Source organism: Giraffa tippelskirchi, chromosome 3, assembly GCF_054371585.1.
Source record: "Giraffa tippelskirchi isolate mGirTip1 chromosome 3, T2T-mGirTip1v1.2.pri, whole genome shotgun sequence".
NCBI lineage: Eukaryota > Metazoa > Chordata > Mammalia > Artiodactyla > Giraffidae > Giraffa > Giraffa tippelskirchi.
Genome location: NC_137277.1, coordinates 101,558,208 through 101,583,884, shown reverse-complemented (window position 1 = coordinate 101,583,884; position 25,677 = coordinate 101,558,208). Strand labels below are relative to the sequence as shown.

The following is a 25,677-nucleotide window of genomic DNA, read 5'->3' as shown; positions in this document are numbered from 1 at the left end:
CATACACACTTTTTCATTTGATGCCTTTCCTGAATTCCACTGATGCCTAGGGTCCTGCTTTCCTTTGATTGCTTTGGGCCCCAACCTTCCGAGGCTTCTGAGTTTTCTCACCTCAAAATTCTCTGGTGGTGGTGGTTTAGTCACTAAGTCACGTCCAACTCTTTGCCACCCCATGGATGTAGCCCAGCAGGCTCTTAAGTCCCTGGGATTTCCCAGGCAAGAATACTGGAGTGGGTTGCCACTTCCTTCTCTGAGGGAATTTTCCAGACCCAGGGATCGAACCATTGAAGATGGTCTCCTGCATTGTGGGAAGATGCTTTACTACTGAGCCATCAGGGAAGCCCCAAAATTGTCTACCTCCTCCCATATCCTATTCTCTCAGGGTCTGACTTGGATCAGACCATCATGGATAGTCATGGGTTACTGATGAGAACTGAATCCCTGCTGGCTTGTTAGCTAGCAAGGTGACCAGGACTTGTGGGGAACATAAATACTAGAGGTAACAGGGCTCAGAACAAACTGTTCACCTGAGCATTCATTTCATATCAGTGAACAATTATCAAACATCTATTATGTTATAGGCACTGTGCTAGGTACAAAAGTGAATAATAGTAGGTGGTCTTCATTTTCCAAGCAGTGAACTATCCTGGGAGAATTAGTAGGAAATAAATCCTACTAATGGCACCTCAATTCAACCAGATTTTTCCTTTTCTGTGTATCATGTTGTTGTTCTAGACAAATGTTTAGGATTTGAAAAAATGAGAGAGCAAGGGTCTATTACAGAGGTTTTCAACCCTGCTTGGGTACTCACCTGAATCATCTGGAGGTTGGGTGGCTTTCAACAATAGTTCTCAAGCAGTAGTGTGCATCTGACTCACTTGAAGGGCTTGTTCAAAGTTCAGTTCCTGATCCCAGTAGTTTAAGAATCAGGTGGTATGGAGTGACTCTGAGAATCTGCATTTCTATCAAGTTCTCTGGAGATGCTGGCTCCCCCAGTTACACTCTGAGACCAACAGTTTCAAAATAGAGAAATTTCCAGGTTCCATCCACAGACTGATTCAATTGGTGTGGGTATGGGAACCTGGCATTGACTACTTAACAGCCCCCTACCCGCCCCAGGGCTGCCCTAGTGGCTCAGCAGTAAAGAATCCACCTGCAATCCAGGAAACCCACGAGAAAGAGCTCCATCCCTGGACTGGGAAGATCCCCTGGGGAAGGACATGGCAACCCACTCCAGTGTTCTTGCCTGGGAAATCCCGTGGACAGAGGAGTCTGTTGGGCTTCAGTCCATGGGGTCGCAAGAGTCAGACACGACTTAGAGGACTAAATCACCACCACCACCCATCCCTCATTGCAATGTGTATCCAAGGCTGAGAACCACTGTTCCGCTGGAAAGACTACCTATTGGGTAGGCTGGTTTCCTGTTACTACAAGTGTGGGACCCAGTAAGTCTACATATTCCTCTGGGTCAATTATAATTCTTTGGTATTTAAAGAAATTAGTAAGTGAGTTAATAAGTAATTGGCTGAAAAAACCCACCCCCGCGATTTTGATTCAAACTAATTTGGGTGCCTTTTTTGGAAAGGCCTTTCCAGTTGTTCCCTGGGTATTTTGCAATGCCACTGTAGAAAAGGTATGTGTAAAGCTCCCAGAGACCTTCCGAGGAAAGACCTTAAAGAAGTGGATCCATTAGAACCCCATCTGCCCCTTCCTTGGGCCCCCTTGGCCTCGCCTAGCCCTTGCAATTCCAGCTAGTGAGCTGGGCATGCTCAGTGGGCAAGGTCGGGTTTGGGGGTGCAACCAGGAAGCCTGCTGCTCTGCTGTCCGGGCTCTCCCCTCCCCCCACCTGTACGAGACTGGGCCAGAGGAGCGGGTGCTCAGCATCCCACCCCCTCATGCTTGGACTTGATCTTCCCTGTACGTCTCCTCGCTGACATTCAGGCTGGGGTCAGGAGGCCGGGCGCGCCGGGGCAAGGCTTTGGGCTCTGTAGGCCGGTCCCAGGGGTCCTACAGCCTCCCAGACGCGTCTCTAGGCCCAAGGAAGCCTGCCTGCCGAGTAGGGGAAGCCAGTTTCAGGCCGGAAACAAGAAATCAGGTATGCCAGCCCCGCCAGAGTGTCGCCTGTCTCTCGGGCAGGTGGAGAGAGCGGCCCGCAAGGGGGAGGGTAGAGGAAATCCGACACCTCCACCGTCTTCCCCGGGCCTAGCCCACCTGAGGTTGGGCCGAGGGTCTTGAGTGTGGCCAGGCGAGGACGCAGGGTAGAACCCGCAGCTCGGGGCCAGGGCCAGGGATCCGCCGCGCCGCGGCCCGATCAGGCTGGCCCTGCGTCCCCCGAGTCCCCGTCTAGTCACGTTCACTGGGAGGCGGAGACCTTGATCGTTCTCCGCCTTCTGGTTCGCAACGCTTCCCCGCCCCCATCTCTTTCACGGCAGGGTCCCCCGCCTCCACTTCCGTATTTCCCTGCAGGGCCAGAGGAGCCTGGGCGTGAGGTCTACGACTGGATGTGGCGGCCAAGCCGCCGGGGCGGCCCTCGGGGCGGGGAGCGGGAGGAGGAGCGGGAGGAGCAAGTTGTCCGGGAGGCGTGGGTGCGGCGGCGCTGGGCGCGTCGGGTTACACTCGCCCTGCCTGCCCGGGGGTGACATCCCGGCGCGCCTCGCCGGGAGTACCAGGGCCGAGACTCTGATTCGGGGGAGGCAGAGACTCCGCCCCGGCCGGAGGAACCCGTGCTCCTGCCCTCTCTTTCCTCGTGCGAGAGGATCAATCTCAGGTGTGTGCTTCCTGGGAGACCCCCTACCCCCTCCCCCGCCCTCTGGTTAGAGCGGGGAGTGGTCCCTCTCTGACCCGATGGAGTCGGTGTTGGGGTGGGTGGCGGAATCTGGGGAAAGATTTAAAATTTTTCCCCACCGACAGAACGTGGGCTCGTTCCTATGGGGTTTAGCTATATACATTTTGGAGGGTGGTTAAGTGGTAGTACTTTTGGGTGAGGGTTAGTATCTTATTGAAAGTTTGCTGCAAACTTTTGGTTTGTGGATGCCGCTCGTCTGATAAGAAGATCTGTTGCTCCTCTCTGAAGCAAGAGAGTGAGAGATTCTAGAAGGGAACTGAGGCTTCTTTGAGATCTTAGCTGCTGGAGTGTGACAGTTCTCGGAGGAAATAGAAGGTGTACACTGATGAACTTGAAACAGCCCCCACTCCCAGGTAGTAGTAACTTACGAGTAAAAATAGATTTGCAGGGTGTTTTGGCAGGAAGGTGTAGCCCTGTGAATGAAGTGCTGATCTTAGCTCTTGGTCTCTAGACTGACTTCCACCTTCTGAAAAGGAGCCTTCACTCCAGCAACTGTCCTCAGGAGTTCCGAAGTAATTTACAAATGCAAATTCTCACTATATCTTAGTGACAGGGGTCAATCCACATTATACAACACTATAAATATCATGGGAGGGGGTAGGGGCAGCTATAGAAATGGTAATTTAGTCGACTTTTATCCTTGTATGAATAGGTTGGGGATGGGAGAGTTCCACTGAGTCCTCATTGCTAAAAACAAAACAGAATTTTGCATATGTTCCCAAGTTTAATAGAAGTGAAGTTTTGAAGGGTGGAGGGTAAGGGGAACCACCACATTGGGGCCGGGCACTTCCTGATAACTGCTGAGCACTCCATAGTGTATGAGCGCCAGAGTTCTTGCTGGCCACGGACTGGGACTGAGTGCTGGATGCCATTGCTCAAGGGGTATCATGTGCAGTGAGGGGGAGTCTTACGATGAGGATGTTGAAACCCTCCTGTGTTTCTCATAGGATTATGTCAAATTACAACACTCCCTTGATTTTTCCAAATCAACTCTTCAAATAATGCATCTGTACCTTAGTAATAATGGATAAAGATGGAATTTGGGGTTTGAGAACCAGCACTGTTGGAGCTGCCCATTCTTATATCTCACATAGTCACTTTGTTTTCAAAGGACATTGTGAGCAGTTTAAATACTCTGCTTCCTTCTCTCTCCTGATTTATTAAAAGATGCAGTAGTTTAGCTCAGTAATTGACGAGAGGGCCACAGTATTACCAGTGGTCAGTGTCTCCCCCTCTTTGTTTTTGTAACTATTTAATCCCATAGATATTTAGAATATTTGACTATTATTGTACATAAGTCATATTGATAAACAATTATAATTCTCAGATTATCCTATTTGGGTATAAGTTTTCCTCTTTCATCACTAGAATGTAAGTTCTGTGAGAGTGCTTGGTCTGTCTCACACACCTTTGTATTTCTAATACCTAGAGTGATGACTAGCTTATGATAAAGGCTCAATAAATGTTTTCTCATTGAGTGACTGAACTGTGGGACAAACTCTAGCTGGATCTAGTAGGGGAAAAAACCCCAGAAATTTTGGCCTTAGGTAAACTATTCAACTTCACTGAGCCTCAGTTGTCTCACTGACAAAATGTAGGTAATATGTGATATCATACAGATAAAATCACTACTGATGTTCTTGTTAGTAGACTTCAAAATACTGCTTTCTTCTTTCTTACATGTTTTACTTTTTTATATTCAAAAGAGGATCACTTGGATAAAAAATGCAGTTAGTTGGATAATTTAGCTTTTACATGTTGTGAATAAATTATCTAGGCTTTCCCCCATAAATTTGGTGTGTCTGATGGAGGTGGGGGGAAGGGGAGGTTAATGGCAGCTATGGTTATGACAGAAGGGAAACAATTTCCAGATTATTATCTAATTTCTCCTCTATATTTTTAATGTGATAAAATTTCAGCTCAGGTTTTCCAAAACTTTATTCTGTCTTCTTGTCAACAGCCAGACTCACTAGGTTGTCCTAAGTGCAGAAATAACATTTTAGTAAGAGCATTAGACGGAGAAGGAAATGGCACCCCACTCTAGTCCTCTTGCCTGGAAAATCCCATGGACGGAGGAGCCTGGTAGGCTGCAGTCCATGGGGTCGCTGAGTCGGACACGACTGAGCGACTTCACTTTCACTTTTCACTTTCATGCATTGGAGAAGGAAATGGCAACCCACTCCAGTGTTCTTGCCTGGAGAAGCCCAGGGACAGGGAAGCCTGGTGGGCTGCCGTCTATGGGGTGGCACAGAGTCGGACACGACTGAAGCGACTTAGCAGCAGCAGCAGCAAGAGCATTAGAAATTGAATATCTGTAAAGCTTGACTTCTTAAATGATATTTTCTGTAGCTTTGTGTAGTATTACAAGTCCTAGGTAAAGAAAAAGTATGGTCATCCTGATTTTGATAAGGTGAGAATTCATTCAACAAGGTAAAACGTACAAATGCCAAACAGTTAAAGACCAACATAAGATCTTGCCTAGTCTGTACCCCATGGTAGAATGTTGGCTGTAACTGTTGCGGTTATGGAAGGGAGAGGTTAACATGGTCTCAAGTAGTTGGAGATCATTTTGTGGTGAAGAGAAGGTCGCTTCAGCAACAAAGAGACTTAGAGTTTCTTGAAGATTACAGCAGATCATCTTTGTTTAAGAATGTTTGCTATTTTGTACTTCAGTGTATTAAAAAAGCCAACACAATCATATGCTTTCAAAAATAAACTTTCTATGGAAAAGCATATAGAAACCTACATTCTGTATGTGAACTAAATAATACTTTTCACTGTGTGTCTGAAGTTTTAAAGCCCAGAATTCAAGTTAAAAATTAGAAGAAGTCTTCACTCTTGCCACTTCTAACATGCTTGCTTTAAAAAAAAAAGTGTCAAATGGCCTCTCTGTTACTCTATCCAGTTGTGTACAATAGGATATCGTTTTCATCTGAAGTTTTGGGGGAAATTATTAGTTATTAAGTTTGGGACCCCCACACTGGCTGATTTTAGATTGTTATTTTGGGAGATAAGGAGGGATGGAATGGAACTAAGATGGTGTAATGAAAGTGGTTTTAAATACTCTTCAAAATACTCAGGAAGTTGTATCACGGCTCATCACCTGGAGTTAAGAAGGAAACTTGGAAGTTGTTTTATAGAGAAAGCAGAATGTAATAAAGGGCATGTTGTGTGTTTCCTTGTTTTATAGTTGTTGACATGATGAGAGAAAGAAATGTAGGAGGGAGAGATGATCAGATTCAATTCCAAGTGAGAGAGACAAAGGCCAGCATGGCTACAAGCCAGGAAATCTCTAATAACTTCAGACCTCTTCCTATATTCCCTGACCAGAGATTGATCTCAGGAACATTTTAGGAAAAGGAAGAATGAGGAGCAGATGGTTTGAATACCTAAAGATGTTTGTGGTCAGAGTTTGTCCAGAACTCTAATTTTGTGTCCTGACATAAATGCGTTTCTTTTTTCTTTTTTTCCAAGATTTTCCTCTTTTGCTGGCAGTTCTTACTAGTTCTTTCGGTTGAATATTTCTTCCTACATAATTTCTGTATTCTTGTTTTCTATTTTTCAGTTGACAATTTTATGTTGATTCTTTCAAAATAAGATTTCTGATTCATGCAGCAGACAAAACACGGTTTCTGATTTTAATTCGATCAAGCTCTGTTTCTATTAGTTCGTTAAAATTACTGGGAAAAATTAATTGAATTGTTGCTCTCCTAAGTTAAAATTTATTATGACAAAATGTGTTAACAAAACTTAATTACTTGGGGCTATCTTTTACTTTTTTCTGACAAAATGAAGTGATTACTAATGTACTTTATTCTGTAACAGTCAGATACTATTAATGGATGAGCAACAACTGTTTCATTTAGATGTTTCTAGCCTTCCTTATATTCTTTAAATAGTGATATGTCTTCTGTGGAATTCCATGTTTGATTATCCACCTATGTGCTTCAAACCCCACGAATTATAACAGATAAACTGTTTCTGAAAATGAGATTTCTGGAAGCTACTACTGTCAAATGACATGGCCTATGAGGATGACTGTGGGTGACATGCTTAGAAAGAAGTATCACTCTGCCTTATATGCACCAGTGCTGGCTAACTCTGATTGGTTATTCTCAATAGGAACAGAAGTTGATGTTCAAGGTAAACATTTTAGGAAAATTTTGATTAGGATTTTCTGAGTTTCAATAAGACACAATAAACTTCTAAATGTATTTGGAAAGTGATAAAAACAGTGCGGCTCAGAGTACTAGGTTCTCAAAAGTTGTTTTCCTTTGGTTTCTACTGAATAAAGAAAGGAAGTCTTGTGTCACTCTGGTAATAACCAAACTGCTTTGATCATATCACCGCTTGCTCCACCCTTCCGTGGATCACTTTGCTCTGTTGCGTTCAATTCTAAATATTTGTCTTCGAATTCATGGGCCTTTCTAGTCTTGCTCCATTATTGAAGTTCTTCCCCTCTTTTCTCTGTGAAACAATGCGGAATTCCCTAGATGTGTTTTAATCCTAGTGCTGCCCCTAATGCTAACGCTCTTCCTTCCACTTCACCTGTTTGAAATCCTAGCAGTTCTTGATGTTCTGGCCAAAGGCTACCAGTTTGTGATGCTTTCCCTCACTGCCCCAAGCAGAAGTGCTTTGTACATGTCCTAAACCCTTCAACTACTCTTTTAATGCCACTCTTAAGTATCTCCTTTACTCCTGTGTTTAGTGATTATTTGAAAACATGCATCACTTCCTTTCCTGCAGAAGGTCTTGCAGAGCAAGGGCTGGATCCTACACAATTTTATAGCCCTCACGTGCTCAACCCAAGTCCTTGCATGTATTTGGAAAGGGGACACCTTTACTAGGGGGACACCTAGTAAATAGTTGTTGAATTAATGATTGACTCATAATTCACTCATCCCTTAATTACCAAGAGTAAGTGATAGAAATGAGTGGGGTGTGATTGGACAGCAGGTGACACACAGGCAGATACATTTCAGATAATGAGTTAAGTGGAATCTTTAGCTTTTTCTCAGGCATCCTCTTTACGCATTTTGGCAGTTTTTGTATCTAAAGGATTTTAGTTTTAGGAGCAGGAAAGAGAAATTGCTGAATTTGAACCAAAGTTATAAAAGCAATCTGTGAAGAACATCAGGGGAGGAATCTGCAAATGGGAAGGTTATATACTAACCACTGAAGAGTCACCTTTGTCAGGGCCCTTAGGGCTCCTTTCTCTTCACTAACTTCTCCCTTCTTCTCCACCTGCCCAACTAATCCAGTCTCTTTTAAGAAAGAGTCCAGAAATTTAATTTATAACAAGAAGATTGATAAAATTGTTGTTTCTAGTTGCTAAGTCATGTCCTACTTTGTGACCCCATGGATTGTAGCCTACCAGGCTCCTCTGTCCATGGGAATTTGCCAGGGAAGAATTCTGGAGTGGATCGCCATTCCCTTCTCCAGGAGATCTGCCCGACTCAGGGATTGAACCCGCATCTTCTATATTGGCAGGCGGATTCTTTACCACTGAGCCACCAGGGAAGCAGATTGATAAAAATTAGCTTGTCACTATTTCCAAAGTCTCTGGATTCTAAGGGGACAGAACTTTGAAACCATTTATGTAGGATAGGTAGAATGAGCTTTTGGGCGGTGGTGTTTAGTTCTGTGCATCCCTGAAGTCACATTATAGCCACCTACCTGTGGCTTTGGTCGTTCTCTGCACCTGTCAATATCTTCCTCTGTAAAATAAGGTGACAGTACTGCATGAATTTAAAACCATAAAAGAGAGAGGTATTTTTATTGCTCTTGTCGTGTCTTCCAAGGGGAGAACACATGGGCTCTGTTCTCCACTGGACCTGGTTTAACTGTTCCTCTTACTTCCAGAGTTTGGGATGTCCTTGCAGCCTCTCCAGATGTAGCATTCACAGTGAGAGGATACTACATTCTCTGTATCTCCCTCCTGGCTTGTGCACATAAGATCTGCTAAAATAGATATCTTTTCATTTCTCTCTTTCATTATCTTAGTCTTTCCGCTATCCAAGGAACTGTGACATTTATCTAAAAAAATATAGATTCACAGAATTTTAACATAGAAAGGGGGTTAAAGATCTAACCCAACTCTGTCTTTTTATTACTGATAATAAATAGTAATGTTAAGTATCATTTGGAGCAATCACCCTTTTCTAGGCCCTATGCTAAGCACTTTGCACACATTACTTCATACATCAGTAGTGAACTCTGTTACATCAATGAGGAAACCGAGTTCCAAAGAACGTAAGTGACTCACTCAAAGCCACGGCAATGTTCTGGTCAGACAGAAACTCCCTTGAAAACTGTGTAAAGAAAATAATAGACTCAAGAGATAGTCCCGCTTACATTTCTGTAATATATTTCCTGCTTTTTTGCTACCTTGGATTCCCCTTCTCGACTCACTGAACTTTGCCTTTTGTACTTCCTAATAGTTGATGCTGTGGTTCAACATTTTCTGCCAGTGATGCTGAACTTGTTCAGACATTGAATGCATAACACAGTATGTCTGCCTGAGACAATATTCCTTTTGATTTTTCTTCTAGGAACTGTGACGTTGTTGTTGTTCAGTCACTAAGTTGTGTCTGACTCTTTGAGACCCCATGGACCACAGCATGCCAGGCTTCCCCTATCCTTCACTATCTCCTGGAGTTTGCTCAAACTCACGTCCATTGAATTGGTGATGCCATCCAACCATCGCATCCTCTGTTGTCCCCTTCTCTTCCTGTGCGCAGTTCTTCCCAGCATCAGGGACATTATTAAATCCTTTTTAGTCTTAATGGCTGTGGAAACAACCTGCAACTTGATATCAGTCTACTTTTTCTGCTTCTACGCCTAAGTTTGTAAGATGCTCTTAGGAAAATGAACATAGTCGTGCAAACTGGAGGCACCCACAAATTTATGTTCTCTAGTTTTAGCCACAGGTCAGTTCTCTTATCTTTACCTGTTTCTAGACAGCGCCTTTTATGGTTTTTCCCCATAATTTTCCCAGACCTCCCATATTTTCTATTTTCTTTGAGCCTCTTACCCCACTGTGCATTTCCTTACCAGAAGATGATCGTTAGTGGTTAGAACAGACTAAACTGTTCTGACAGATTTGAAAATAGATAAAAGCACAGACACAACAGATGTTTATTTCTCAATCATGTCATAGTCTTGGTTGGGGGACTTTCCTCTAATTGATGACTCAGGCACCCTGGACCTTTTCATTTTGTGATTCTACTGTCCCTTAGGGCTGTGTTTTCAACTGTCTTCAGCTTCTCTAAAAGAGAAGAAGCCTATTCACTCTCTAAATACTTAGTCTTGAAATGAAGGTAACAGTTCCACTCGCGTAGCATCAGCCAGAAATTAGGTGCACAGTCACACTTATGAATGAACGGAGACTGGCAAGTGTAGTCTGGCTGGGAGAGGAAGAGACTGTGGGTTTTTGGTAAAGAGTTAGCTGTCTCCAATACAGTGTCCTTGCCTCCTGTTATACTGAGAACACAGAGATATCACGTCCACTCTTAAAATTTTGTCCTCCTTTCCACATCTTCCCTGTATTTGAATCCATTAATTCTATCATTAACAACCAACATAGAGTTTCCCAGAGTTTATGCTTTCCCCAATGTTCTGGATCCCCCATTTCTGAAGCTAGCTTACTCTGTGAAATTTCTCCATGCTCACTTGCCTTTTATTTTGTTTTGTATTGTTATTATTATTATTTTCTCTAATATTGGCCACGCCGAGGACCATGCGGGATCTTAGTTCCCCGACCAGGGATTGAACCCATGCCCTCTGCACTGGCAGCGCAGTGTCATGACCACTGGACCTCCAGGGAAGTCCCTTACCTGCATTTTAAATATTTACAAGAATGTTCAGGATTCTCCCATCACAGTAATAAAAAGACCAAAACCCCAAATTATTCATTCCTCCAACCTGCCCTCCCCTCCTGCTTGTGCTCATTCTCTCCTTTCTTTCAAGCTATGCTTCCTGAAAGTGTTTTATGTCATTTTTCTATCTCCTTATCTTCCATTCACCCCACAACTGTTAAAAATTTGGCTCTACCTCACAGGAATCTGTTCTTTTTACGATTGCTGGTGTCTTACTGACTGGCAAATACATGGGATCTTATTGCTTGAAATATTTGTGATTCTGCTGATTTCCTCCTTTGTGAAACTGAACTTTCACTAGGCTACCATGACACTTGGTTCTCTGTTTGGACTGGTCCTTATGGGTCTCTTTGTAGGTCCTTCTGCTTGATATGTTGTAGTTCCCAGGGTCTGTTCTTAGTTCACTGTCTTCTTATTGTAGATTTTCTCTGTACTATCGAGTACATCTGTATATTTGATTTCAATAATTTCAAGTCAGCATCCTCAGCCAGACCTCTTCCCTGGGTTCAGACTCAATAGATGTCCCACTTGGATATGTCACTTGGATGTCCCACAGTCCAGACAAGACTGATAATTCCTCTTTACCACTCCTCTCTCGTGCTGTTTATCCTCTCATTGAAGAGCACCACTATCCTTTCTCCCACCTATATCATCCATTCATTCGTTATCAGTCACCTACTATGTGCCAGGCATTTTTCTACAAATTAAAAGTATATTGGTACAGCCACTATGGAGAACAGTGTGGAGATTCCTTAAAAAACTGGGAATAGAACTGCCATATGACCCAGCAATCCCACTGCTGGACATATACACCGAGGAAACCAGAATTGAAAGAGACGCGTGTACCCCAATGTTCATCACAGCACTGTTTACAATAGCCAGGACATGGAAGCAACCTAGATGTCCATCAGCAGACGAATGGATAAGGAAGCTGTGGTACATATACACAATGGAATATTACTCAGCCATTAAAAAAATACATTTGAATCGGTTCTACTGAGATGGATGAAACTGGAGCCCATTATACAGAGTGAAGTAAGCCAGAAAGAAAAACACCAATACAGTATACTAATGCATATATATATGGAATTTGAAAGATGGTAACGATAACCCTATATGCGAGACAGAATAAGAGACACAGATGCATAGAACAATTTTATGGACTCTGAGGGAGAAGGTGAGGGTGGGACGTTCTGGGAGAATAGCATTGAAACATGTATATTATCATATGTGAAACAGAACACCATTCCATGTTCGATACATGAGACAAGGGCTCAGGGCCGGGGCAATGGGATGACCCAGAGGGATGGGATGGGGAGGGAGGAGGGTGGGGGGTCCAAAAAAAGAAAAAAAAAAAATAAATAAATAAAAGTATATTGGTATACAAAACAGATACAGTCTCTTCTCTGGTAGAGTTTGCATCTCTAGAGTTCTTGTGGCTGGACTAATAATAAAATTGACATAAGATATTAACAGGAGATAAATTTTAATTTGCGCATACAGAGGTCTCATTGAAATGGGACCTAAGAAGTGGCCAAAGCAGGCAGCTTTTATACATTTTAGACAAAGAAACAATAAATTTGTGAGAAATCAACAGGGCAAAGATATTTAGGTTTTGATGCTCAATTAGTAAGGAACCTAAACAGTTTGGGCCTGAGGTAGTACTAAAGAAGTAAGAAGGTTTATTCACATAGGAATCTCTGCCCAAATTCCTATCTCTGTCCAAAAGGGTGTCCTACCTCTAGATGTAAGGAGTGTACCTCTCCTGAAAGCAAGAAATAAATCCCTCATGAGATTTATTTATTTATTTTTTAGGGAGACAAAAGGGAAAGTTACACTGTCCCTGTTGCATTCACCATTTAAGTAACTTGAATCCAAAATAATCAATATGCCATTATACATGTTCTGGAGATGGCCTGTCCTGAGCCCCAACAACATTCTAGGGAGTGGAGGAAAGAAATAATAATGATTAAATAAAGATGAGACATATGAGCTGATGGAAGCTATATGATTATTTTGGATTTGGATGGTTTGGGAAGGCCTCTGAGGAGCTGACATTTGAGCCCGGCCCTGAGTGAGCAGAAGCCGATTTGTATAGAGATGAGCTAAGCATTCCAGGCAGAGGAGACAGCCGGTGCCAAAACCCTAACTGTATTCTTGATGAATCTGATGGGCAGGAGAAGGTAAATATAGCCAGAACTTAGTGAGAGGGAGAGGTATCTGTATTAGTTTTCTGTGGCTGTTAAACATACTACTACAAACTTGGTGGCTTAAAACAAGAGAAATGTATGCTGTCTTAGTTCAGGAGGCCAGAAGTCCAGTCACTATGCTCCCTTCTGAGGCGCGAAGGGAGAAGCTATTCCTTGCTTCTTTCAGCTGCTCGTGACTCCCAGCATTCATGAGCTTTAGGCTACATTACTCCAGTCTTCACCTCTGTGGTCATACTGCCTTTCTTCTCTTCTGTGTGTGTCAAATCTCCCTTTGGCTTCCCTCTTATAAGAATATATGAGATTGCATTTGGGGCCCACTCTGATAATTCAGGATAATCTCCCCACTTAAGAGCCTTTATTTAATCACATTTGCATAGTCTTTTTGTTGTTGTTGTTATGTAAGATAACTCATGGGTACCAGGATATAGGATGTGACATCTTTTCAGTGCCAATAGGGGCTTCCCTGGTGGCTCCCCCTGCCAATGCAGGAGAAGCAGGTTCAATTCCTGGGTTGGGAAGATCCCATGGAGAAGAAGGTGGCAACCCACTATTCTTGCCTGGGAGATCCCATGGACGGAGGAGCCTGGTGGGCTACAGTCCGTGGAGTCGCAAGAGAGTTGGACATGACTTAGCAACTAAACAACAACAAATTCAACCTACCATAGTGTCTAAGAGAAGCTTTAAAAAGTAGGCAAGGGTCAGATCTTATAGAGCTGTACAAGCCGAGATAAAATATTTAGATTTCACTCTAAGGTTGTACAAGCCATTGGAGGATTATGTGCTGGTAAATGAAATATTATGGTTTTGCTATAAAACAGTGTCTCTCAACTTTTTTTTTTCCCATTATATCATTCCAAGAAGCAAAGTTAAGTTGGAGTTAGTTAATTAAAATTTTAAATTTATTTTTCTCTGCTGCTGCTGCTGCTGCTAATTTGCTTCAGTAGCGTCTGACTCTGTGTGACCCCATAGACGGCAGCCAGGCAACCAGGCTCCTCTGTCCAGAGAATTCTCTAGGCAGGAGTACTGGAGTGGGTTGCCATTTCCTTCTCCAGCAAGAGTGTATTCCTTAAATATTAAAAAATAAGATTTTGTTGGTCAAAGTTGAGCTTTGGAGGACCACACTCATTGTAATATGTTAAGATTTTTCTTTGTCTCCCCCCATCCCTCAAGAACCAACTTTGTCTCTTGTAGGTGTTACTGTTCCCACTGAGCATGGGTGCTGTCAAAGACTGATCTGGGTGCACAAAATGGATTGGATTGTAGTAGGTGGGAGAGGGAAGATTGGAAGCGGTACTCTAATTAAGAGACTATTTTAGTAGCCTAACTAAGGTATTACAGTTGTATAGACAAGCATGTGTTAAAGATGGAAAGAAGTGCATGGATTTAAGATTTGTCTTTGCAGTTGAGTTAGTTGACTGAACTTTCTGGCAGATTAATTATCTGGAGAGAGGAAACAGGAATCAAGACAAAGGCTTACATTTTTAAACTGAGCTGCTGGACCATAAAACCAAGAAGGGGAGATTTGGGAGAGAAGCAATTTGTGTACTTGAAGCGGTAAGATGTTCTGTTTTGGCTGTGTTAAATTTGAGATGTTTTCTTAGACATTCCTCTGGGGATGTAAGTTGGACAATCAGATAAATGGAATCTGGAGATTCTAGGAGGGGTTTTGGCTGAAGATGAGGAGCTAAAATTATTTACATAGAGGCTGTATTTGATGCTGGATGGAATTACCTGTGAAGAGTGTGCAGGTAGAGAAGAGGGCCATTGGAATACTGTATTATGTGAAAGAGAAGGAGTTGCCAGTGGATAGGAGGGAAACCAGGAGAGTGTGGTATCCTTAAACTTAAGGACGTTCCTGGTGGTGCAGTGATTAAAATCCACCTCCCAGTGCAGGGGACGTGGGTTCCATCCCTGGTCGGGGAACTAAGATCCCACATGCGGCAGGGTGACTAAGCCCATCTCCCGCAACTACTGAGTCTGGTGCCACAGGGAAGTCCCAAAGCAAAAAAAAAGTTCAAAGTATTTTTAAAAGGAGTGGTTAAAATGTTTTTTAAAAGTCTATAGGACTGAGTTGTGAAAGTAGAGACAGTGCATAGAGACAATTCTTTCAAGTAATTGTGTCATGAAGAAAAGCAGAGCAATGGAAAAGTTCCTGGAAGGAGTTACTGACTAAGGCAGGGCTTCTTAGAACCAGAGAGTAATAGGATGAGTTTAAGTAGAGAGGAAATGATATTAATAGAATGATTATAACTAGAGAGGAAAAACTAATGAAGGCAGGCGAGAGTGATGGATACCTGCTGGAGTATAATTCTTGAAGAGACAGGAAGGGAGATTTAGGGACAGATGAAGAGGTTGGTTTTCACTGGGATCAGGGACATTTCATTCAGGAACAGATGAATGAAGAAAGGAAGGAAGCTCTGCAGAGAGAATGCATAGAGAGGCTGAGAGGTCTTAGTTTGGGTGGTGAGAAGATGAAGTTCTTACCTCATGGGTTCTACTTTCCCAGTGATGTGTGATGAGGTTGTGGTGGGACAGGGTTAAACAGTTCTGGGAAAAGAGCTGATGTGAAATGGCTATTTTGAAACATCCTGGGAAATGAACTAATAGAATTGCTGGTCAATATATATTGTCCATTAGAGACCTGTAGCCACAAATTTAACTGAGCTAGTTGTAGATGCAGTTTTTTTCTCCAGGCAGTTTCTTTAGCTGTTTAGGTAGAGCTGTGGAGCAGGCAGATAGTTGGGCTTAATCAACCTGAGGATTTGCCTGGTAAGTTAGAAGCAGAAAGAGAGGAGCAAGGTAGCTAAGGGTACTTGCAAGGGAAAGTTTACAATGATGGACCTTGACCATAAGCTGGACAGAAAAGGAAGAGAGTATGTAACTTGGTAGTGGAAATTGCCAGTGGATTGGAAAACCAGATAATGCCAAGAGGATGTTGGAATGGAAATACCAGAGTAGATAAGCTGGAAAAAGAGAAGGTGTTCACATGTAAGATGCTTGAAGCTGAAGTCTCAGAGCTGGTGCAAGTAATAATGATGCTAAAATGAAAGGCTATGACAATGAGAGCAGGTGGCTGAGGCAAGGTGAAAGAGAACACTATCAGAGGTGAAGGGCTTTAGGAACTGGGACCTCACTGTATATATATAGGAGACAGAAGACATGAAGACAGTTAGGAGCTTGGGAGGGGAAACAGCCAGGTGCTTACATAATCAGCGAATGAAAAGAAACAGCAGTAGATGGGTATATGGCAGCAAGAAGGGATGAAAGGTGGAAAGTCTAATGACATGAACTTCAAAACAGGTAAGATTTTTGAGAGAGGATCGGGAGAAATTGGAAGATAAATGGAGAGACACTTGATCTTCTGGCTGGGGGATTTGCAGAAAGGAAGCAGGAGTCTAACTTAAAGTATTTACAACTAAATGGAATGGGTACTGCAGGTACAGATCTTTAGCCTGGGCTGGAGTCCTGGGAGCCTTCTGTGAACCTCGATATTAACCCTTTAGTCACTTAATCAAAGGAAGTTCCCAGGAAAGGGGCTAGTTATCACCTGGTTCAGGGATGTTTTGGTATTTTAGCAGCAGTATAGTCATCCCTGTTTATATTGGCTGAACAATAGACTTAAATATGTGAGTATAAACAACTTCCCCTTGAGGGATGCTGTGAAAGCAGCATTACTGGCTTCAGCCTTCAAAGTTCAGGTTAAGTCTTGCTTTCTCCATGTTTTCAGGATATTACCTGCCAAAAGGAACGTCTGGAGAAGAAAAGGATAGATTTTGAGTTCTAGAGGGCTTAACTGGGAAGGAGGGAGGGCTGAGGAGGTGAGAGATGGGGCAGATTGGGCTTCTGGTGATGACTGAGGTAAAGGGGATTAAAGAACATGCTGGGATCACTGATGTCATGTGGGAAGCTTGGTGAAGACCTCTGGCAGCTCCTGGTGCAGACCTCTGGCAGCTCCTGTTGAAGTGGTGGCCAAGGGTGAACAAAAGCTTCCTTGGAGTATCTGTAGCCCTAGGGCATCTCCTGTTGGCTTGGTGGCCAGTTGGAGTATAAAACCTTCCAAGGGACTGCTCTTAAGTGGCCAGAAGCATCAGGTGCTCTGAGGGCCTGTTCTCAGCCAAAATGATGGTGCAACCCCTGGGGGAGGTGCTTTCTCCTATTTGGCAGAAGCTAAGGAGTGCTGGTTCTGGGGACCACCATCAGAGCCCAGTGTATTTAGACTCTGCTCTCTGCTCTGTTGTCACTGGCTTAATAAAGACCTGTAGAAGTCTGTGTCAAGGTGTTTACAACCAGTCTCTTGATTTCCCTTCTCCCAGATGAGTGTCCTTTTAGTTTATTTCACAGCACTGCTTCTGGGAATGGGAGGATGGGCTTTTAAATTTAAATATGATTCTATCATGCCTATTAGGAATATTGTGAGGATTAACATAATGTGTATCAACTAACTAGCACAGTCCTTGTAACACAATATGCAGCCAAAAATATGCCTAAAAGCCTTCATTGGTGATCTGTTGTTTACTGGACAAAGACCAAAGTCCTATGAAATTGTAAGTAACATCTCCTTGCCTGCCTGTTCAGTCTCCTCACTGCCTCACTTATGACCACTGTGTACCATCCTGTTCTCTAGGTATACGTTTCACACCTTCTTGTTCTTGAAAATGCAGTATTCATTCATACAGTCATGACTTCCCTCACATTGTCTTGGATCTGTTGAACCTTCAACATTCGAGTTAATTATTGCTTTCTCTACAACTCTGCCCTGATGATGTTTCCTACCTCCTCTTAACCTCATATGTAATTACTCCCTTAACCCCTAATCCAAATCTTATTTGTATCACTCATGTTTGTTTTAGAATCCTCTTCTCGAAGTAATAAATTTCTTAAAAACAGAAACTAAATTATTCATCTTTGTTTACTCATAGTCTAACACCGTAGGTGCTGGATGAATATGTTGAATAAATGAAAATCCAGTACATATTTAAGTTTTCATATTACTTCTGTTATGAAATATAAATTATATTTTGTACACATTCTTTTTCTTTAATAGTGGAGGCAAATTTTTTGATGAGGTAGAGGATGAATGCAGAAGAAAATGAGTAACCAGGTAGTTAGTATGGGAGGCAGACTTAGACCTGTGTTCTTTTTCTTTTACCAAGTGACTTTTGTTTATTTTGTTCACCATTGTCATGGTTTTATGTTGAGTTGTAATCATTCACTTTTCCAGTTATACCCCCAAGGGAATGCAAACATCAAACAAATGTAGGTTTCTGGTATTGGTTAGGTATGCTTAAGTGGGCAGCTTGCAGGTCCTGCTTACAGTTGCAAGGTTGGTGTGTGGAACCTTTTAGATCCTTGGTGTTAACATGCTCATTTCCTTTTAGGTCTCTTCAGACCTTGGTTTCCTTGATCCTACATGGATGAACTGATTAATTATACCTAATGAAGAATGACATCAGCAATCAGAGTCTAGTCAGAGAAGGGTGGGAAGAGCAAATGTGAGAAGAGGTGACAGGAGTGAGTCACTCCTGGCTGTCGGTGGATTGGGAGTGGTGGTAAGAGGGCAAGGGTGGGTTGAGGGGTGGAGTAGGTATCTGTGGGGAGCAGAGGGGATTGTGTGGACATGGGCAAAGGTGGTTTGGGGGACACAATAGACTATTGGCTAGTGGTTGACATGCATTCCTCACTCTATCTGAACTAGAAATAAATACCAGGAAATATTGTGAAGAGAGGACAAAAAAAAACAACCAAAAACCCAACACTCTTATGGCTCAAAGTTGTCACAGTGACTTGGGTTAACTCAGGACACAAACCTTACATCAAGCCTCTCATGGGAACTGTTTTCAATCCACTGACTAATTGAGGTACTAGAGATAGGCTAGGAACAATGGATCCTGTGTGATCAGAGACTGACTTAAACCGAAAAGTCTGTTGTCTCCCTGTGACCTCTGGGACAGGTAACCTGTGGCCTGGAGTGAGGTCTGTATTAGAGGAGGGGCTTTACTGGATTTTTATTTTTGACAGAACACTCCACAAATCACAGTATCCATTCTGTGGAAGAGAATGTTTATTTTGGGGAGAGATGCAAGAGAAATGCTGGAAGAGGCCTGCCTACTGTTTTTCTCAAGAGAAGTGACCGTCTTCATTTCCCCAACCTGGGAGTCTTAAGTGCACTTGCTTGGTCAGAGCCAAGTACTGCTCGGGCTGAAGCAGGGTTGTAGCCGCCTTTGTTCTCTCAAGGCCGTTCCGCACTGCACATGTGGGAGCCCGTTGTAGTTATGTATGAGCAATGGGAGCTGTTAACGCAGATATATTTTTATATCTTATTTGCGTGCCTGCTCAGTCACTTAGTTGTGTCCGGCACTCTGCAACCCTGTGGACTGTAGCCCGCCAGGCTCCTTTGTCCATGGGATTTCCCAAGCAAGAATACTGGAGTGGGTTGCCATTTCCTTCTCTAGGGGTACACCTTATTTACATTCTCTCAAATCCTCAATATAAGTTGTGAACTAGATGAGATTTTATGCCTGAGAGGATGGAAACTCACAGTCACACCACTAGGAAGTGACTGAGTTGGAATTCAGTCCAGGGGTGTCTCTGATGACCTCTACATCGGCTGCCTCCCACAGGGAATGGTCTGTTGACTGGTCGGTGGTGATGTCTGAATTTGCCAAGGACAGCACCCTGTGATGAGAACAATCCTAGCCGTGCCTAGAGAAGTGGCTGTGTTCCTGCATATAAGCACTGAATTATCACAGGGCAGGCACAGGGAGAGAGGGTTGGCCTTCATCTCGGATGGTCTGTCCTTTCTGCATGTACCTGTGGGCTTCCTTCAGGGCTGGCACAGTGGAGGGGCCCCCTGAGTGTATTGTTGGCTGAAGCGTTTCTATGTTTATGAAGCTGAAGCCTGGGGAACGCTAAATTCCAGTAAGTTCGATCAGCTTTGCAGTCACTAGTTTGATTAGTTGTTGGGATTTCGGATGTTGTGTTAAACTTTAAATCCCCGAGACGGTATAATGTGAAATTAACTATCTATGCATAACTAGTTCAAGGGTAGTTTAATTCAGGCTTAAATAGTTAATTGTGTCTGATGCTTGAGGCACATTCATCCTAGGTAGGGTAGACTGTTCTTCAGAATGAAGTAGATAATTCTGTGACATTTTCTACTTCTTATTCCAAGATTTGTAATAAATTCTAAAGGCAAACTATCCTTTTCCTTTCTTTGTGTGGGTCTTTTACTCTGTCTAGTTCATTAGAGATGAGAAAAGTTGTGTAACAGGAAAATCACTCAAGTAGTGGTCAGATGGTAGGGGATTTAGTCAAATGTCAGCTATCTATCTGCACTGTTCTCTTAAGAGTCCTTATTTTTTTTCCACTTTTCTCTCACTCGCATATTCACACACTAGATTGGTTCTTTTCTCTTATTACAAGAATAGCACATGCTCATTTTAGAAATTAAAAAAATAATACACATAAAGAAGATAATAAAAATGACTTTCAGCCCTTCCATTCAAAGATGAGATTTTAAACATTTTCGAGTGTGTCTTTCTAGCCTTCGTGTGTGTGTGTGTGTGTGTGTGTGTACGCATATATGCTTTAAAATAAAAACACACAGATACTATTTTATCTACTTTTGTTCTCTTCATGATTAATTTCTACTGCCTGGTACCCCATCTCTATGTAGAGTGTAATTAACCCAAAAAGAATGAATTCCTAAGCAGTCAAGAAATTTTAGAATGAGTAACTTATTTAAGACCGTCCACTAATTTCTAGACCTTTATAATTATCACCAGCATAAAAATGTTGCTTTTCAAGTCTGAATGGGGTAAGAGGATCGCAGTCATTTAGACCCAGTGAGTGACCTATGCTTGTGGTCCAGTTGGATGGGAAAAATGTCAGGAGGCTCTGGGGAGCAGAAGGCCAGGGTTATGGGATCTAGCAATACCTTGAAAAAGGAACTGTCCAGACGATAAGTGGCTTTGTTGAGGCCGAGATTGTCACGGGGTAGGGGTCTGGCTCTGGTTGCTGACTGCCTGTCCTGTGATGCTGCAGAGCCTTAGGAGACAGCCTGAGAAGCAAACCATGCTTCTGGCCACCACCGAACTAGTGACTCAGGAAGTGGGCGCAAGTGCAGTGGGTGAGGTCACGCCTGGAGGTCGCTGGGTTGATACTGGAGCCTGGAGTTTGGAGAGGCTAGAGTTTTAGGAGGCCTATTAGAAATGCCATTTTGGAAGTCAGTTTTCTAAGTCCTGACAGCCTCGTGGTATGATTGCAGGCTCAAACTATGGGCTAAATTTTTTGGATTAACTTGGGGTTTCACTTCACTTTATCTCAAAACTTACGGTTGAGAAGAGGCTGTTTAGTATAAATTGCTAATGTGCTCTGCTGATTTCCATCAGTTGTGTGCTTTGACTGACAACAGTGCAAGCCTAGCCCACTGGGGTCTGGTGAATTACATACTCTCAGCCAGAGTGTTTCTTGAGCTGGAATTGAAATTCATGGCCCTTTAGTTTCCAGTATGATGCCGACACTCAGGCAATTGACTTTTGCTCTTCAGTTTCCAGCAGGGGGAAAATTATGAAATAAAATGGGGAGAGGCCAGGCATCTTCAAGATCCATACCCATAAATATAAATAACCATAATTAATCATATGCAGTCTCTCTTGTCTATTACGTCTATACTCGGTGTGTCAGTAAGTTTCACACAGCTCCTTAACGCCCTGCTGTGCGGTTGGTGGGGAATATTCTGAGTTCCTCGGCATGTTGAGATGTGACCTGGGCTTCTTTTCCAATATGAGTTCAAAATCAGTTCAAGATATAATGAATTGTGAGGGCAAAAGTCACCTGCAACATACCCTAGCCCTAGGGGGAAGAGAAGTATAAAAAAGACTTCTGCTGTTGACATTTGAGAGCTCTTTCAGTTGACACTGTCTGTTCTTTGTTACCTTGTTAGACTGAATGGGCTGGAACAGTCTTTCAAGTGTATTAAGTTCAACATATATTTATATTCAAGATTATCACTGAAGTGTTTGTTTTCCTATTTTTGATTGTGGGTTACAGTTTTTACCATTTTCTTATGTGATTTATTAATTCTTCCCCCATCTCTCCCCATTACATCCTTTTTTCATACTTGAACCTGCTTATTATGAACAGGGCTGATGGTGTCCTCAAGAAAAAGCAACTGCTGTTACTCTTATTTCCTTGGGAAGCATCCTCTATGCTGTAGCTAGGATCCATCTTCTTTCCTTCCTCCCCCTGTATAAATTCCATCATATCATTACATTGATTAGGACCTTCCATTCATTTTTGTGTCTCTATCGTGTCAGAAGAAACACCTTGCTGGAAGGAAGTCATATGTGATTTGGCACCTGTGTGGCTCCCTGACCTGATCTGGAACCCTCTGCCCACATCATTCACTGCATTGCCCCCACAGTGGCCTTTCAGTGTCCAGGAGAGGCCAAGCTTACACACCCTGTGTGTCTTTGCACGTCTGTCCCCTCTGTGTGGAAGGCCCTCCTCTTAGTGCTCTATGCGGTAGCTCTTCCTCTTCCACTATATTTGTGCCAAATAACTTGCGGGGACATTCTGTCTAAAGTAGATCCCTCCTACTCACAGACTTAGAGAATGCGTTTATGGTTGCTATGGGGGAAGGATGAGGGAAAGGGATAGTTAGGGAATAGTTAGTGGACGTGTACACACTGCTATATTTAAAATGGATAACCCACAAGGACCTATTGAATAGCATGTGAAACTCTTCTCAATGTTACATAGCAGCCTGGATAGGAGGGCAGTTCAAGGGAGAATGGATACATGTATATATATGACTGAGTCTCTTCCTTTGCTGTTCACCTGAAACTGTCACAACATTGTTAATCAGCCATACCGCAATACAAAATAAAAAGTTGAAAAAAATTAAGTAGATCCCCAAGTCACTCTCCAACCTAATTATATTCTTCATAGCACTTATAAAAATATTCAATTTTTAGATTTGTTTATAGATTTCTCCCAATCCATGGGAGCAGAAAAATTTCCAGCCTCTAGAGCAGTGCAGAGGATGTAGCAGACATTCAGTCAGTCCCAGTCAAATCCATGTTGTGGGAATGAACACCTCTCTTTTCACCTTCCTTAGTTGGGCGATTCCTTCAGTGACACCGTCCTGAGGATTTGTTGAACTCTTGCTTTTGTTATTTTCTTAGAGTGTACAGTTTTTATTTTTCCCTCACCAATGGTAGGTGTGTTTTTCATAAACCAGTTTCCATCAATGAATTTTGAAGTTTTTTAGGAGTGGCAGATAGCTTCTTTTTTGGCCCGCTTATCTGTAAACTTTTCTTTAAATCCAAGAGAGCACAAAGATTCTGGTTGTTTCTAGAGCAGAAGTACACAGCTTTGCCATATTTTTTTGTTCATATATGCAATGTGAATTTGTTCAGATGAGGCAGAATTGAAATAAAAGTTTTCTTTCTCTTATCTTGGGCTATGTATTTGTATATGGTTTGAGATTCTTAATCTTCATGAGAGACTTGTGTGGTTTGTTTCATCCACACTGTGTACCGCAAACTTCAGACATTATCTGGCAAGATCCCTTGAGCTAGAACAAAGGAAGAAAGTGGGAAAAAGCCCTTGAATAGATAGATAGAGCCAGAATGTTGAAAATCCAAGCACTAGAATGCTAATAAGTTGCTCCTTTTGCCTTGCTCAGAGTTATTTATTTGTATTTTAAACACGGGTTTAGCTCACTTGGCTGTCGCTTTTCTGACCATAGTGGCAACAAGTTAGAAGTGAGCTGGAGAGCTCAAAGATCAAAAGGGAAAATTGCCATCAGCCTGAAAGTTTGGAAGAAACAGGAAAACTTTATAAAGCGAATACAAGAAGAATTCAAATAGGAACAGTGTGTGGTTTGGAGCCACTGAGTAAAGAGGTAATAGTATTCAACTGTTCCTGAGGACATTGCCCTAGCAGCATAGTCTACACAGTTCATAAGGATGGCTCCAAGTCATCAATATTTGAATTCTTATTTAATATTCTTAAGAAGACAAAGTGTGATCTGTATTTTTGAAATATTTAAATTTGAAACAGTTTAGACATTTTCTTTAAAAAAACCTGTAAACTCCATTCAAATGTGAGCTCTTGGAAGGTGGAATTTTGTTATGTTTGTCCTCAGTTGTATGTTCAGTGCCTGGTACGTGTTAAATGATCAGCAAATAATTATTGGATGAAAGAATGAATGCAAGCCTTAATCATCCCACAATGCTAAAAAAATAAAACATTAACATAGCACCAACTTTAATGCAGAAAGTCTCCACCCGCTCTCCCCACCCCTCTCCCGCGTGCCTATGGAATGAAGAAAAACCATAAAATAATACAAATTTAAAGTTAAAATAGATATGTACATTTTCTGAAGATGCTTCATTTATAGCTGGAGTGAAGATCAGCAAATTCAAATGATTTGCCTGAAATCACAAAGCAAGTTAATGGTATAGACAGAATTACACAGCAAGTCTCCTTAATCTCTCCTTCTAGAATATCCAGTGGTGATTTTCTTTTTTAGCCTGGTGTTTCAAGAATTAAAAGAATATAATGGTTTTGGAATGTGTGTACATTTTTTTTGGGGGGGGTGACAGTTTTAGCAAGAATGTTGAGTAGAACCGTTGATCTTCTGTGCATGCTGTTTAAAATTTAGATTGTCAGATGCTAGGGTATTAGCTGTGTAATGTTGGTACACAGTATCTCATGCTTAATGACTAGACTTGTTTATGATCTGGTCCTTGAAAGCTTTCCACTTCGGGTATGTGCCAGTTCTTTTAAAGAAGAAAAGAAAAATCTAAAAGAGAGGCTTGCAGAGGATGCCTCATTCAAGTGAGGAGAATAAGATCTTATGACCAAGACTGTTTTAGCCAAGATGACTGAGATGGAAATACAGCTTTGTTTATTACTTCTGCATAGATGAAAGATCTACTATCTTTTCTTCTCCTTTTTTGAGGGGTCAGGGGTAGAGCATTTACAAAATGTTGTGTGATTTGTATTCCGTACTTTTGAAAGAAATGGTTAGAAATATGAATTAGTGCAATCTTTCCTGTTGTCTAATTCTTATTTCCTAAAGGGTGAGATTTTTAAGGAGTGTCATTAGCTAACTAATATAATATATGATTATTTCGAGGTAGCGCATCTTAAATTTTCTTTGCATCTGTTCTTTTAGTGTGTAATTTGACCCTTTGTTGATAGTTAGATTTATACATGTAATAGATTATTAGATATGTAGGGGAGTGAATTTTAAATGCAAATTTCAGCAGGCTGTAGGGGAAGAAAAGGTTACAGGATGTAAAAAGTGGTTAGCTTTATTTCCTGGAAATCTTCTCCAGTTCAAGAAAGCAGAATAACTGGTCTCCCCATGCCATATACTCTTTGGTCTCTGTTTTAACTCTCAGTCATGGCTTATGCATTGATAGAGCTATAATAGAGCTGTAATTAAATTTAGAACTTTTTTTTTTTTGCAATGTAAGTAAATTAAATTAGCTGAAATTATTGTGCTTAACTAATTATCATAAAAATTATGTCATAGTTTTTTATGAGCTCAGGATTTCATAAACTATCTTCAACAAGTATTTCCTAAAATGCATTTTTAATGATATATATAATGCAATTGCTGCTATAACTTTTGAAAGAATTGGTACATTTTCCATGTATTTGATGACAAAAATAATGAATAAGGTTGAGTTAACTCAATTGGCATCAACATTTTGAAGTTAAAAAGCTA

At 42.0% G+C, this 25,677-nt stretch overlaps 1 protein-coding gene across 13 annotated transcripts in view; it reads left to right on the top strand.

Annotated features, from left to right (window-relative positions):
- Positions 1-25,677, top strand: part of GPD2 (glycerol-3-phosphate dehydrogenase 2) — a 246,551-nt gene that overhangs the window by 87,015 nt on the left and 133,859 nt on the right. For 5 of the 13 annotated variants that reach the window (XM_081580576.1, XM_081580560.1, XM_081580577.1 and 2 more), the window contains exon 1: positions 2,668-2,767. The exons of 3 other annotated variants lie outside the window; for them this stretch is intronic. The gene's annotated coding sequence lies outside the window, so the exon portion shown is untranslated. Of the gene's footprint in view, positions 1-1,935; positions 2,096-2,667; positions 2,768-18,306; positions 18,482-25,677 lie in introns of those variants that run through there. 5 more of the 13 variants (XM_081580561.1, XM_081580566.1, XM_081580574.1 and 2 more) reach the window with 2 other exon arrangements.